At 31.8% G+C, this 16571-nt stretch overlaps 1 non-coding gene and 1 pseudogene across 1 annotated transcript; both read left to right on the top strand.

Annotated features, from left to right (window-relative positions):
• Nucleotides 1-7120: 7120 nt before the first annotated feature.
• Nucleotides 7121-7192, top strand: TRNAD-GUC (transfer RNA aspartic acid (anticodon GUC)). Its single transcript has one exon. It is a non-coding gene; the product is annotated as a tRNA-Asp (tRNA).
• A 6900-nt stretch (nt 7193-14092) lies between these two features.
• Nucleotides 14093-15023, top strand: LOC146921893 (uncharacterized; annotated as a pseudogene).
• Nucleotides 15024-16571: the final 1548 nt, after the last annotated feature.

Below are 16571 nucleotides of genomic sequence, written 5' to 3'. Positions count from 1 at the left end.
GTTTTTCTCATATCTTTTTCTGTTACACTGTTAAGTGTCAAGACAATAGACCAAGGCTCTAGATATCAATTGAAGGTGAGAAAAACACAAGAAGGGAGGTTGAATTGTGTTTTTTAAAAATTCTTCGTTTCTCCTAAACTGAACACACTGGTCAGAAGCTAGGTGAGACAACTTCTGAAGTGATAATCAGAATATGAATGCAGCGGATAAAAACAGAGAGAAAAAGAAGAAGAAAGACACAAAGCAATTATACAGGTTCCTTCCACAAACCGGAAGTAGTCATGTCCCCCTTGCACTTCCAAGGAGAGTTCACTATAATGTAATATCTGATTACAACTGCTCATTGCTACAACTAGCAAGAGACTTCAAATGCTCAAGCACAACTGCAAGAGACTTCCTATGCTCCTGAACACAATCAAGAGACTTTTAATGCTCAAGCACAACTGCAAGAGACTTCTAATCAAATAGAATTACAAAGAAAAATGTTTGAGGTTGAACACTTGATATAAAATCAGTGGTGTTCACAATACAAATCAGATATAGACTCTTAAGACTCTAGAATTTCTAAGATATGAACTTTGAAACAGAAATTCTAAGTGAACTTTGAATGCAGAACAATTTCAGCAGAGTTTTGGTACTTGTAAATTGTTGTTGAGTCCTTGCCAATCTCTAAGTCTTCACTCCTTTATAAAGAGGTGTGAAAGAGACGTTATAAAATTGCCAGCACATCAAAAAGAGTCGTTTGAAGCTTTGATCAATCACCAATAATCTTTTTCCTGATATCGTAGTTGTCCTATGAAGGATCAATTTCAAATCCATTCCCATTATGAAGGAACATCGTTGCAGGCAGAGCTGTTTTTCTTGTCTTGTAGCAGAGACAAACACAGAGTAGTGGAAGTAGTGGTTGTACACTTCGTACAATTGTACTTTGTCAACGCTTTTTGAAGATAAGCATCCAATGCCTTCAAATCCTCTCAAAATGACTGTTGCTTTACATTTCCAGTCTTCTGCAATGCTTAGACGAGTTTGAATCCATTGAACAGCCCTTGAAGCTTTAAGTCTTGCATCTCCTGATGAACTTTAGCTTCTGGTGATCTTCAGCTTCCGATGAGATGCTTCTGATGAACTTGAGCTTTTGATGACGTCATCACTTCAGGAGCACATTGTCTTCAAGAGCACTTTTGACTTCAGGAGCACTTCTCTTCAGACGCTTTAAGCTTCCTTTTTGTTGATACTTTAGCTCTCTTTTGTTCATCCAGAACCTATTTAAGATGTAAAATTTTGTCTATGGTCCTGTACACTTGAACAAATATTAGCTAGTCCAATTGACAATTTTTTAATACCTTGTTATCATCAAAACTCTCAAAGGTTTATTGTTAAACACATTTTGTTCCAACAACTTAGAGTGTGATGACAAGTTATCTTACGTTATTTACCTTAAACAAAGCAATTCTTAAAGGTTTTTGATGTATTTCACTTCGGCAAAGCTAAAAACCTCAAGAAGAATTGAGAAGACAATGAACGAAGATTCAAGAGGCCTCTGAAGACATTACAAGTTGAGGAATTTCTGTCTCAAGTCCCAAAACAAGTTTAGAGGAAGAAAGCAATAAAAAAGACAAAAGAAAAGAAAGAAGTGTTGTGCACCCTAGGTGTGCTGCCATACGCCGCGAAGGAGTGCAAAACCATGCTGAAAAGACTTGTTTTTACACACACTTGTAGGGAGTGCATCTCCGAGAAAAAAGAACTTTTTCTGTTTTTGACAACGGTTTTAAGGAAAAAACACAGTTTTTCAACCCAAAACCTATTGGAAATCAACATATAAATACAACTCATCTCATTCATAAATTCTCATTTAGAACGAAACTGTTCAAGAGGAAGGCAAACACTAGGAGCATCAAGGGAGAAGTCTCTCCTCAACTTTTGTTTCTATAGTATGTTTTATCTTTTGTAATTTGTCTTTGGTTACCATAAGTAACTAAACCCTAATTGGCTAGGATTCTAAGATGAACCTCTATTTGTTTGTAAAACTACTAAGGTAAGAAAAGATATGTGAGATACTTCTAAGATTCATTGATGAAGTTGGAGCCTTTATATGACAATTTAGGAATATCAATTATTTTATGTTTCAATTACCTCTGAGAGATTAAAGCCCTACGCTAACAACCTTACGTAGGCATAAAATCTTTGTAGGATTGACGACCCTAAATTCTTAGAGCGCGTATAACCTTATTGTGATCAATAGGTACAACTTGACAGTTGAAGGAACATAACAATCCCACGGAATTATCACTTAAATATAACCCTACTCTCATAATTGATAATTACTTGTTTTTAATTCAACCAAAAAATACCTATAGAAAAATTATGAACTTTGTCGAATCGTAGGTCATTGTCTAGACTATTTTGCCCAAATGAATTATTAACTATGTTACCCAAAGGAGTAATCCCTACTTCAATAGCTCTAACACAGGATGGAGAGACCATCCAAAATTTTCTTATAGGAATCAAAATCCCACACAATTGGTTAGACCTCCTGGCTATGAAAAGGTACCAATTAACCCCCCCCCCCCCCCCCCCCCCCAAAAAAAAAAAAAACTAACTTCGAGATTATGTTCTAATATTTTGTTTCTACTCAAGCTAAATAAAACGAATAAATTTGTTCATGTTATTCAGATCGGTTTGATACGACCCAGGATATACAAAGAAGTCATAGCGTGCATGAATGAATTCAATGAAGAATTTATTTTGACCTATCGATGATCTTGTTTGCGTTTAATATAATGTTTAATTTCTGTTAAATTAGGTTGTTGTTGAGGTAATTTGATTGAATGACAATTTTTTTTTCTTTTCTGCTTTATAAACAAATTTGAAATAGTAAAAAAACATTTCAAAATTTAAAATCCAAACAAGAACAAATGAAGATTTCGAAGGGCACGCGAGAGCAATGGAGAGTGGAAAAAGAAATTATCTTTACTCACTGCCCTACAACTTCTCTACTTGAAGTAGTAGTGACTAAAGAATGATTACGGGCTCATTGAATTTAATATTAGATTGTTTCTTTTCCCGCCCTATGAGTTTCTCACGTGCTCTATACAATTCGTATTTTAAAATTCGAACTGCATAAAAAGCCATAAAACCTTCAAAAACACGTTGAAATATTTCTGATTTTAGAATTCAAATAGAACGTGCGAAAAACTCATAGGGTAGAAAAAAATCGGTCTTAATCTTGTCCATATCTAATGCTTCCTTCTTTAAGTATTTGTTTAAAACCACATGTTACTGGGCCACTCATTAGAGCACCTCCAGCGGCTGCACAAAGTAACAGTCCGCCATCTGGAGTGTCACAAAGTGCATTATTTTGCCAAAATTTTTGCTGGAGCGCGCCAGCTTGGAGAAACCTTGCCTCCAGAAGGCAACGGTTTTTTTGATTAGAAAATAAATAAATAAACTAGCCATTCTGTCATTCAATACTTCCCTTTCTTGTAAAGCTTATTACGTTAAGCAATTGTTAAACCTAGCTTTTTTTCCCTCTAATTATCCATCATTAATTGCTAAGATGTTAGCCCTAATAATATTTCCCTCGATCAGATGTGCCATTTAAAATTCAAATTATCCCTCATTCACTCCTTATGTTTGTCAATTTCAAAATTACTAGCTATTAACCTCGGTATTGTTATGTAAATTCCCTATTTTCATGCAACATTTAGTGCCTTCTTTGCTGACTAATTGAACGGTTTCATATAATCATTTAGTGCATTTCTCAGCTTTTAATATTTCGGTTCCTTCTAATCATGCTTTAGAATACATTGAACTTCCTCATCTTTTAATATTTTTTGAGCGTTTCCAATGCATACACTAGTATCTCTTCACAATTCTTCCTATAAATACCTGCATATTTTGCTTGATCAAACCACACCCTTGCATCTTCTTTTCATCTTTTTTATCTTTTGCATTCAACATGTCTGGTCGTACTATTGAAACCCTTTTGTCATACCACTGTCTTACCGGTACACCTGTTCTCTCTGTTTTTATTTTCAGTTTTCAGTATTTTGATTAAGCCAAAATATAATAAGATTTGGTTATCCTCAGTGGTAGCGGGTTTTCCTCCAGTTTTCCTTCTGTTGTGCGGTGTTTCTATTGTATGCTGCATCGGTTTGTATTATTTGAGTTAGTGGTGTTTTGTTGCATTGATTTCATGTTCTCTGAGTTGGTTTAGTACTGTCCTGGTCGGTCCAAATTTGTTTGGTTTATACAATGTTTGGTTCTGATTTTGGAGATCAAATTCAAAATGTTTGCTACTTTGTATTGAGTCTGTTAAGGATGTGTTTCAGTTGACAAATGAAAATCCGGTAGTGGTAATACCTGTGCTATAACCCATTATTTTCGTTTGTATTTAGGCATGTATGTATTTTTTCTGATAATATTTGGTTATCGATTGCAGGGAGCGTTGGAATATGGTGATTTGTCAAGCAATACAGATGTGATTGAAACTCCGGTGAGCAAACAAGGCAGAAAGAGGTTGTCAAGTGCTGCAGAATATGCTAAAGATAATCTTCTGGATAGCAGAGAGTGTTCTACGAATAAGAAGCCGACACTGGTTTGGGTAAAAATTGAGCCACCAGACATGAAATTTAAGTAGTTACTAGCTACTCGATGGTTTTTGTTGGCATTAAACTTTTAAATGTCTTTGTTTCATGTTACATTTTGGGTCTTTTAATATTTTGGTTTTGGTCTTTATATCTATTGCTGAATCTTTACTTCTTTGCTATGATTGTTTGAGTTAGATGTGAGTTGGTTCAATTTGTAAGAAGTACAACATATGCAATGTCGTCAAGTAAAATGAGCTTCTGCATGATGCTTTTGCCAATTTTTTTACCTGTCGACACTTTTGCCAAACTCTACCTGTCAACGCACTAACCGAGGTTGCGCTTCAGGTCACATCTTGATCTCCCTCTCCTCAATCTCATTTTCATTATATTCACCACAATTATTCAACAACAGGAAAGGTATCAATGGCGATCAATCTCTTGCTTTTTACTTTCAGTTTCATATTTGTTTTGGTGGCTGATATGTAATTGCCTTTGGAATGCTTCTGTAAGAATGGATAACAAGGAAGTGTGCTTTACTGAAATAAAATTTACGAATGATGGAAGGAAAGCGAAATGAATGAAGAAATTTGTTTGCTAATATGATATGCAAGGTTGCAAGGAAAATGGTCTTTATAAAGATCTGTTATATATATAGTTTTAATGCAGAAAAATCCTCAACATTCTACTCAATCAATGATGAAGAAAAGGAGTGAAGACAAACAAGTTCTCTGCAGTTTGGTAGATCTTAATGAGAATGAAACTACCCTTTCATGTTTAAGGCCTCTGATGACATTCTTTTGGCCAAAATTTTCCTAATATTCTTCAGGCATGTGCATCCATGTTATTGCCTTATTGGTTTTTGTTACCTTTTCAGATTTACTTTTGATACATTAGTTGACATGTAATTTTTCTTTTAAAGTTAGCTGACATGTAAATATTAGGTTAGTAATTTGAAATTTTTAAGAGGAAAGAAATAGACAAAAACATGTAAGCATTTGGTCTCTCAAATCCTGAGTGGTATATATATCTTTGAAAGATGGTATATATCCTGAGTGGGCTACATTTGTTAAGACCATTCCAATGCCGCTGGGAGAAAAAAGAAAACTATTTGCTCAACATCAAGAATCAACAAGAAAAGATGTGGAAAGGGCGTTTGGTATGCTCTAATCTCGATTTTCAATTATTCGTGGCCCAACACGTGCTTGGCATATGGAAACTCTCAAGCATATCATTTATGCATGCATCATATTACATAACATGGTTGTTGAAGACGAACGACACACATATGGAGGTGATTTTGATTACTCTTATGATAATGTGAACAATGACGTCTCAGCAACTGAAACATATAACGGTCCTCATCCTAATCTTGCAACAAGACTACAAAGGAGAGCAAATATCTTTGAAAGACAAGTTCATCGACAACTTCAAGCATATTTGAAGTTGTAATAAAATTAAACATGAATATGATATTAATATATGAGGTACACTTGTGGGACCCAATATGAGTTGTTTAGAGTTTACCATTGAAGTATAAAATAAATGAGTTTTTTAAAAATGATGTGTCACTATGAAACCCACAAAATAACCATTTGTGGATATCACCATTAGAGGTGCTCTTGGTCCTTCTTAGCAAGTCCTTATTTTTTAACATCAAATATTAAAGTGTCTTTGTTAATCGATGTTAGTAAGGTTAGATTAGAAGGGATTGAATTGAACCCCACAATTTCCCGCGCATCTCACAACTCACCTTTTGAGTTAACTTCACCAGAATTCTCCACTCAAAGTTTGATCATGGCATAGTGGCTAAGGTTGAATGTTGTTTAGCCTATAAATAGAAGAATTTGTAGATTTGTACTAGCTAGTATATATTCCAACCCAACTTAATTTCTTCTCTCAAATTTATAGAAAGGTTTGTTGAAAATAGTTTTTTAATGGACTTGTGGAAAATAGTTGTAATGTCTATAATAAAGTTTTCGTTAGATTCTCACCTTTAAAAATTAGTGTAGCATATATGTGACGTTGTGGTTGATGACATTGACCAACTACAATGTTACAACTCACAAGTGTTTTTCTTCTCTCTCTTTCATTAGTTTTTTTTTTTTTTGGTTTTTTTATACACTTGTGACATGTTGGTTGACCAAAGTCATTAATATCACTAATCACAATATCACCCAAGTGCTATCCTAAAAATTTCCAACCTCAGGTCTCTCTCTATATGATGCAAACTCATTATGTCTATTATTTGGCTTTATGAAACATTTTTAGTGGAAATACCTAAGACTATTTTTTTTTTTTTTTTGAGGAAACCTAAGACTGTATTTGTTATATCTAGACCCAGTGGATTTAAATAAAAAAGTATTAGACGGATCACAATTACAAAAGAGTATTTTTTTGGCAGAATTATAAAAGAGCACTAAATTTTAACTTCTGTCAAGAAAAATATAATAACTATTTTACTTCATACAATAGCTTGTTAACGAGGAACTGCAATTGATATCTATGTACTGTAAAGTTAAACAGGCATCAAAGTCGTTGTAGTATAGTGGTAAGTATTCCCGCCTGTCACGCGGGTGACCCGGGTTCGATCCCCGGCAACGGCGTTTTATGTTGTTTTTGCGAACGGGCTATTTCAGTACACGGTTAATCCACATACAGGCTTACCCAAAATGAGTTTTTTTTTTTTTACGACATCCAAATTGATTATTACATAGGGAATTTTAAAATCTTTCTCATTCGCGAACGGGCTATTTCACTACACGGTTAATCACTTTACGTGGGAAGAAACAACACATACAGGCTTACCCAAAATTTACCGAAAATGAGTTTTTTTTTACGACAACCAAATTGATTATTACATAGGGAATTTTAAAATCTTTCTCATTCGCGAACGAGCTATTTCACTACACGGTTAATCACTTTACGTGGGAATAATCACTTTATGTGGGAAGAAACAACACATACAGGCTTACCCAAAATTTACCCAAAATGAGTTTTTTTTTACGACATCCAAATTGATTATTACATAGGGAATTTTAAAATCTTTCTCATTCGCGAACGGGCTATTTCACTACACGGTTAATCACTTTACGTGGGAAGAAACAACACATACAGGCTTACCCAAAATGAGTTTTTTTTTACGACATCCAAATTGATTATTACATATGGAATTTTAAAATCTTTCTCATTATGTCAAAAAAATCCATCATATATTTCAATTTCTTCTTTTGTTTTTTTGACAACGATATTTCAATTTCTTTTGATAATATGATATTTCAAGTTTTTTTTTGGTAGTGTATGATATTTCAAGTTTTAAATACAAAAGAAAAAATATATATTCTCTCAAAAAAGGAAAAAATATATATAAAATTCGAGGTAAAGATAAAAAGTATAGTAGTATAATTACTATACTTTTTATTGATTTTTATTGATAAAGTAGTAACACTAACTTATTGATCTTATTGATAAATTAAGTAATTGATAAATAAGTAAGAAAAACAATATTTTTTTTTATACAATTTTGATACAATTTTTTATTTTCTTTATTTTGAACTTCATTTTTCATTTTCTAAATGATTATCATTATCATCATTATCAGTATTAAAAAAGGTATTTTATCATCATTATTAGTATTAAAAAAAGTATTAAAAAAAGTATTAACAAAAAATTGTACTTTAATAATTACTTTAGTAATTAATCGCTTCAAAAGCTTCAAAAGCAAACCCCATAGAGAAGGCGGGGGGGGGGGGGGGGGGGGGGGGGGGGGGGGGGGGGGGGGGGGGGGGCGTAACAAACATTGTTGCCATATAATTTTCCTCATATAATTTGAGATAAGTTGACTTTGTTTCCTTTATTTATTTTTTTACTTTTTTAACTTATTTACTTTTTTAACTTTTTTTTTTTTTTTACTTTTTTAACTTATTTATTTTTTTTACTTTTTTAACTTATTTATTTTTTTTACTTTTTTAACTTATTTACTTTTTTAACTTATTTATTTTTTTTACTTATTTAACTTATTTACTTTTTTAACTTATTTACCTTCAGTCAAGAGCTGAATTTCTGACTCGAAAAGTGACTCACGAGCCTAACGTGGTGGAAAAGTCCCCGTCTCCCCCCTTCCAATAAAAAATTCTCAATTACATTACAGAAAGAGAAAAAAGACGGGCAAAGACCGACGAAGTAAAGTATGCCAAAGGCCCGTTACAGAAAAACAAGACTAGGGGCTGCCTCTTGATCTTGAACGCAAGAAAGACCACTGTCGTTTGCGCGCCTAATTCCTCTCTCTCCAGAGGCCAACTCCCATTTTCATAGAACTATTTCTATTTGAGAGAATCTTTAGCAAAAGAATAAAATTTCCGTCGAGCTTAATAAATATGTTGATGTTTCTAGTAAACTAAAAAAATCGTTTAATAGCTATTTTGCTTCAATTTCTCCTATACAAAACAAATAATAAAAAAAAGGGTTAATTATGTTTCTAGTCCCTATAAAATAGCGACCTTGTAAGTTTAGTCCTTACTTAATTTTAATAGCATTTTTAGTCCCTAATTTTGTTTTTTTGCCCTAAGTATTAGTCCCTACTCAATTCAAATTTGTTTAATTTATGCTTAAACTCTTAAATTTTTGAACAATTTTTTGCAGACATGTTTAGAACATTACTAAAAGTTCCTCCGCAAAAAATTATCGCAAAATTTGATTTCTACATCCAGATTTTATTACTTTTTATCTTTAACTTTTGTCGTTTTAAAAAATTCATATTTAATTCATTTCATGTCTGAAAATTCTAAATTTTAGTAAACGAACCTTTCATAGTGTTCTAATCTTGTCTCAAAAAAATCGTTCAAAAATTTAAGAGTTTAAGGATAATTAATCAAACTTTGTTTTAGCAGGGACTAAAATTATAAGTAAATTTTTTTATAGGGACTAAAAATGCTATTAAAATTAAGTAAGGACTAAACTTATAAGGTCGCTATTTTATAGGGACTAGAAACATAATTAACCCTAAAAAAAAATGGAAGATTTAGTTACGATTGAAAACAAATTTTCTATATCATTCTCCCTGGATCCTTTACTCATATTCAAAAATTTGGATTCGGGATCCTATTGCAAAAACTTATGTTTCATAATTTTAGAAGTAATATATTAATCTCAAGTATCAACTTCATAGTCATTGGGTGCTGGCTAGTTTGGAAGTATAAAAATAAAAAAAATAAAAAAATTGAAGCTGTATATTACTCTCAAATATTGAAGCACTAAATTTTTGTTTACATTATTACGTATATGAGTATAAAATTATAAGTAAATAAATATAGATGAAGGGTAAAATCTATATCTATATTTGTATACTATATAGGGTTAAATATGTTTTTAATCCTTACATTTTACTCTCATTTGAAGAATAGTCATTACATTTCAATAAATGTTTTTAAAATCCGCATATTTTATCTCCGTTATCAAAATTAGTCTCTAATGTTAATTCTCTAATGGAATGTTGATGTGTCAGTTAGTGTGTCCCAATTATTTTAGGGTTAAATATGTTTTTGGCCCCTACATTTTGCGTGACTTTGAAGAATAGTCCTTATTAATTTGGGGATTTTAAAAACATTTATTGAAATGTAAGGACTATTTTTCAAAGTCACGTAAAATGTAGGCACAAAAACATATTTAACCTTAAAATAATTGGTACTCACTAACTGCCACATCAGCATTCCGTTAGAGAACTAACATCAGAGACTAATTTTGATAACAGAGATAAAATGTGAGGATTTTAAAAACATTTAATAAAATATAAGGACTATTTTTCAAAGGGACGCAAAATGTAAGGACTAAAAACATATTTAACCCTACTATATATTAAAGGATTACTACCTTTTTATGTAGTTTTTTCCTTTTGTAATTTTGATCCTTAATATAAACTATTTAATTTACATTTAATCTTTATTTATTTAATTAGATAATTACAAATTTAAATATTTATACTTTTATATAAAAGATACTAAGTTTTGTGGAACAAACTTTCTTCTGGTTTTACCCTCATATTATTTTTTCTATTATATCATCCCTTTCCAATTAAGTAACTTAATTTTTTTAATTTTGTAACTTCAAATACTTTCATGGGTTAATATATGTTTACCCCTGTAATATTACTGAATTTCAGTTTACCTCCCTGTAAAAAAAATTGTTTAAATTCCAACCCTGTAATTTGAAGATTTTTGGTTTTGGACCTTCATGAATTTTGATCGTACAAAATCAATGATATAGCAGGGGGTAACCTGAAATATCGATGATATGGCAGGGGGTAAACGAAATTTTCTCAAATTACAAGGGGCGAAAGTACCTTAAATTTTGTAATTTGATGCCATGAAGGTCCAAAATCAAAAAATCTTCAAATTACAGGATTGGAATCTAAACAAATTTTTTTACAAGGGGTAAACCGGAAATCGCTAATATTACAGGGGAGAAACATATATTAACCCTACTTTCATTGATAAAAGCGAAAATGCGGACATGTTAATGTTCGTCTTCACACCTGTGATAATAAAAAAACTATGTTAAACTTGGCATTTCCTTTACATATAGAAATAAATTTTAATACCAACTTGAATTAGAATTAGTTTACATTTGATATGTGAAGATTGATTTAATGGTTAAACTAGATTAGATATAACTTAAATTTGAATTAGATATAACTTGATTTCTTTTGCATAAAAAATTATAAATTTTGAACCGATTCAAATTTGAAATTAGGTTCAAATTCATGGCAATCAACCATTTTTGTCCTTGAATGTCTATTTTGGTGTCAATTTTTTTTTAAATGACAAATAGATATATAATATCAGAAAAAGATATCAGACATACATGGTTTTGAGTAATGACAAAGATGACCAAAAAAGTCCCACAACAATAACGGGGCTCTATTCGTTTGGGAGGAGGAACTTCTAATTAGTTTGATGGATGATTTAAAGGGTCATAGGTGGGAGAATCATGAGGATAGGTGGGGTTGGAAACCGGAGGTGGAAGGGTTTTTTTTCGGTAAAGTCTTGCTACTTGAAGCTAGAGAGGTTGTGGATGGGAGATGAGGATTGGAGTATAAAAGAGAAGAGAGTTTTTGAAGGTAGTTGGAAGAGCAAAACTCCTTTGAAAGTGGTAGCATTTTCTTGGAAACTTCTCCATGATAGAATCCCTACAAGAAGCAATCTAGCAAGGCGTAACTGTTTACCTCCGGAGGTGTCAACTTTGTGTGTTTTGTGTTGTTCGCGGATGACTGGAGGATCACAACCTGCAAAATAATAAAATAAAACGTAAAACCTGAGGCGCAACTATGTCACTGGACTAAGGAATTATCCGCAGAATTGCGCAACTCCCCCAGAATGCAACAGGTTCATCTCGGCAGTAATCGTACCGAGGCTATCAAGACACGAGAAATACCAAATCAGTAACTCAGGCACTTAGTATTATTTTTTTATAAAATAGAGGAATAATTGAAGAAGAAAATAACTTCTCAAGTTTATATAAAATAAAAAGAGTTGATTTATGAAAGAAAGTTTTCTCATAACTCTATGGATGCAAAAAACGTAACTCCTCTCTTATAGGCTCCACCTATCACCTATTTTCTTTACAATATAATTAGTTAAATAAATAATACTACTAACACTAGCAATTGAGAAGTTTAAGGAAACTAACCCATGATCAGCAAAGAACAAGGAAAAATGAATTACTCATGTAGATGCCAAGTCAAATTTAGTTAGCACACTTAAAACATTTAAGATGGTTAAGTCTAACATATATCACCTATCAAATAGGTAGAGTAATTCAAAGGAGGTTCCACAAATCATGGTAAAATGACAATGTGACATATCATACCTATTACTCATATGTCATTAAAACTAATTTCCAAATTAAATGAATCAAAATAAAATAAATAGCTTTTGAAATATTTAAAATATACAACAATCCCCCACATATTTCAAAAGTTTTAAATTAAGAAAATATATATAGCCTGAGTTACCTTTGAGTGAAATGCATCGGAACGGTGTAGCAAGGTATGGAATCCGTCCTAGACTAATGAGGCTTAACACACAATGAATTGGTTTAACAAGCTATGAAACCCAATACACTTAATGTATGCTAGAGGTCTCACAATCACATTACACCCCCACAATTCTCGTGTAGTCGCTGTGTTGCGCATTTAGGCCATGCGTGTGTCTGGTTTTCATGAGTGCTCTAGAGACCCGCCACGTTCTCATGCAAGCGGCCCCACTTGACACTCATATAGGTGATTCCATCTAGTGCATGCTACAACCACACACCACCCTAAAGACTTATGGTAATCATTAAAGGCATTAAAAGCCTAACCCTCAAATTTTAATTTAATTAGCACTTCTCATTTCATTGTCATAAGACTATAGGAAAAGGACAAAATAGTTTAGTGCTAACATAACTAACAAGTGACTTGTTTTTCCCATTGAACCTTTTTCATGGGATCTTCAATCATAAAGGTTGGGTTTCCATCACTTGTCATTTTCGAGTGGCATAGTCTCATTTCATTCTTTTTCTTCCCGGGGTTTTTGTCTACGAATTCGTTAAATTCACAAATATTAATTAAGACGTCTCTTAATCAATTAATCTCATATTTCATCGAGTCTAAAAATAAACTCGGATTTCACAATAAATTTATACAAGTCTACTTAGATGATACTAAGCAAAAACATATTCATCAACAAAATAAATCTATTTATTTATTTTATTGGATCATATCCAATTATCATCAATGTATTATTTTAATACAATGGTTTTTCATCTTAATTTGTTTCCAAAAGGTACAAGTATGATGTTACATATGAAGATAAGTTTATCAATTAAGAGTATACATGTACGTAATTACCATGTAACGTAAACTTAAAAATCAGAAGCATAGAAATATTTCAAGGCATGTAGCAGTCCCTGTATCAACATAAAATATACGCAGATTTTTTTTTTCAATTCATTGCATTCATGTCCTGAAGAAAGTTTACACCCACAGATTCTACAACCATCCCATATTTATACATGTACGATTAATCATGAACATTTTAATCACCTTCCCACTAGTTATTAATATAGATAATTTGTAACAGAAACATGTATACAATATTTATAGTAGTTTTAACTTCTGTGAGGAATAATTTTGAATTGACACAAAGTTTTAAGGTTCATGCTACTTAAAAAAAAACATGCACAATTTTGCACGGCACTTGCTTGTAACATCCTACTTAGAAATTGTGATAATCACGTTTTTAGCTAAATGCAACATCTTATTTTTTTTTTTTCTTTCCTTTTTTCCAGTAGCATTGATCATAAGGGATACTCTCTCACTTTTCAAAATACAAACTTCATAAGAAGCTTTTCAAAACAATATTCTTGTGCAGTGTATTATATTATCACACATCCTTATGATCTTAGACCACAAATCACACTAGATTGTCTCATACCAATTTTGTTGAGGTGATCATGGTAAACCAACAATCATGCTTGAAGCAGTGGCATCACAAGACTTGTGGATTTGGCATGCATTTTTTGGTATTGCAGGTTCAAACAATGACATTAATGTGTTCAACTAATCTAATGTGTTTAATGATATTTTGAAAGGACAAACACCGACAGTGCAATATACAGTTAATAGAACTCCATATCAAATATATTCGCTAAAGTGGCTCAGCGGTTCTGCTTGTGTTTTTTAAAATGTGTGAGCTCTAACCACTAGGCTACTTGACAAAAAAAAAAATCCATATCAAATAGGGTACTATCTAGCAGATGATATATATGCTGAGTGGGCTACATTTGTTAAGACCATTTCAATGCCGCAGGGAGAAAAAAGAAAACTATTTCACTACAAAAAAACGCGAGAATAGCGGCGGCTAAATTTTGCATATTGCGGCAGTTTTAGCCGCCACTATGCACTTTACTGGCAGTCTTTAAAACTGCCGAAATTTTTCCTGCCACTAGGAGTAAAATGGCAGTTTCCCGTTGTCCGCCATTGCAACCGCCGTAATATCCAATGTTTATAATGGCGGCTCTATTTTTGTATTTAACAGCGGTTTAGACCGCCAGAATTCTCAACATCAAGAATCGGCAAGAAAATATGTGGAACGGGCATTTGGTGTGCTCCAATCTCGATTTGCAATTATGTGTAGCCCAACACATGCTTGACATATGGAAACTCTCAAGCATATCATTTATGCATGCATCATATTACATAACATGATTGTTGAAGTCGAACGACACGCATATGGAGGTGATTTTGATTACTCTTATGATAATGTGAACAATGACGTCTCAGGAACTGAAACATCTAACGGTCCTCATCCTAATCTTGCAACAAGACTACAAAGGAGAGCAAATATCCGTGAAAGACAAGTTCATCGACAACTTCAAGCAAATTTAATGGAGCATATTTGAGAACGCTTTGGACATGAGCACAATGAAGCTTAAATTTTATTAATCATGTAATGTTATTTATTTTTATGTTTTTAATTATGCAAGTCATGAATTTAATGTTAATTTTCAATTATTGTAATAAAAATTTAAGTTCTATTTTATTTTAAATTAATTTCATATTAATATTAATTTAAAATAATATTTGAAGTTGTAATAAAATTAAACATGAATATAATATTAATATATGAGGTACACTTGTGGGACCCAATATGAGTTGTTTAGAGTTTATCATTGAAGTATAAAATAAATGAGTTTTTTCAAAATGATGTGTCACAATGAGACCCACAAAATAACCATTTGTGTATAGAGAAATGATATCTTGACAACCACTTTTTGACAACTTTTGTACAACTTTCTCTCTCATACTCACATGATGTTGATATCCTCTCTCATCATTTTTCTCTCTCCATTGTTTTTGACCAATAAGAAGTGAGAAAAATAAGGTTGTCAACAAAGTTGTCATCAAATGGATGTCAAAATATCATTACTCTTGTGTATATCACCATTGGAGGTGTTCTTAGTCCTTCTTAGGGAGTCCTTATTTTTTAGGGTTAATTAAGTTTTTGGTCCCTATAAACATCTGCAGTTTTGTTTTTACTCCCAATAAAAACAAATCATATTTTTAGTCCCTACAAAATTTTCCGTTAGTGTTTTTAGTCCCTGTTAAATTAAAATTTGTTTAATTATGCTTAAACTTCTAAATTTTTGAAAGATTTTTTACGACATGTTCATAACATGGTAAGACACTCTTTTATAAAATCTTTTAGTTTTTTAACATGTAATGAATTAAATATGAATTTTTCTAAAAGCCAAATTTTCAAGATTATATTAATGAAAATTTGGACCTAATAATAAAATTTTGAGTTACTTTTTTGCGAAGGAACTTTGTATAATGATCTAATTAAGTATGTAAAAAATATGTTAAAAATGTAAAAGTTTAAGCACAATTAAGATAATTTTAATTTTACAAGGACTAAAAGTATGTGTTGGTCCCTGTTAAATTAAAATTTGTTTAATTATACTTAAACTTTTATATTTTTAAATAATTTTTAACAGACATGTGAAGAACATTATAACAATCTCTTTTATAAAAAAGAATTTTTTAACATGTAATGAATTAAATATAATTTTTTTAAACGCCGAAAATTCAAGATAAAACTAACGAAAATTTGGACATAAAAATAAAATTTTGAGCTAACTTATTGCGGCGGAACATTTTCTAATGTTTCAAACAAGTGTGTAAAAAATCATTAAAAAAATTAAAATTTTAAGCATAATTAAACAAATTTTAATTTAACAGGGACTAAAACTACGTACTGAAAATTTTTATAGGGACCAAAATCTGTCAAATTTCTTTATGAGGACTAAAAACAAATTCGGTATATTTATAGGGACTAAAAATTTAATTAACCCTATTTTTAACATCAAATATTAAAGGGTCTTTGTTAATCGATGTTAGTAAGGTTAGAAGGGATTGAATTGGACCCCAAGCTCCAATACACAATTTCC

The sequence above is a fragment of the Medicago sativa genome, chromosome 5 (genome assembly GCF_051527215.1).
Source record: "Medicago sativa cultivar Bolivia chromosome 5, Bolivia_mono, whole genome shotgun sequence".
Classification (NCBI taxonomy): Eukaryota; Viridiplantae; Streptophyta; class Magnoliopsida; order Fabales; family Fabaceae; genus Medicago; species Medicago sativa.
This window is presented reverse-complemented; position numbering and strand designations above follow the sequence as displayed.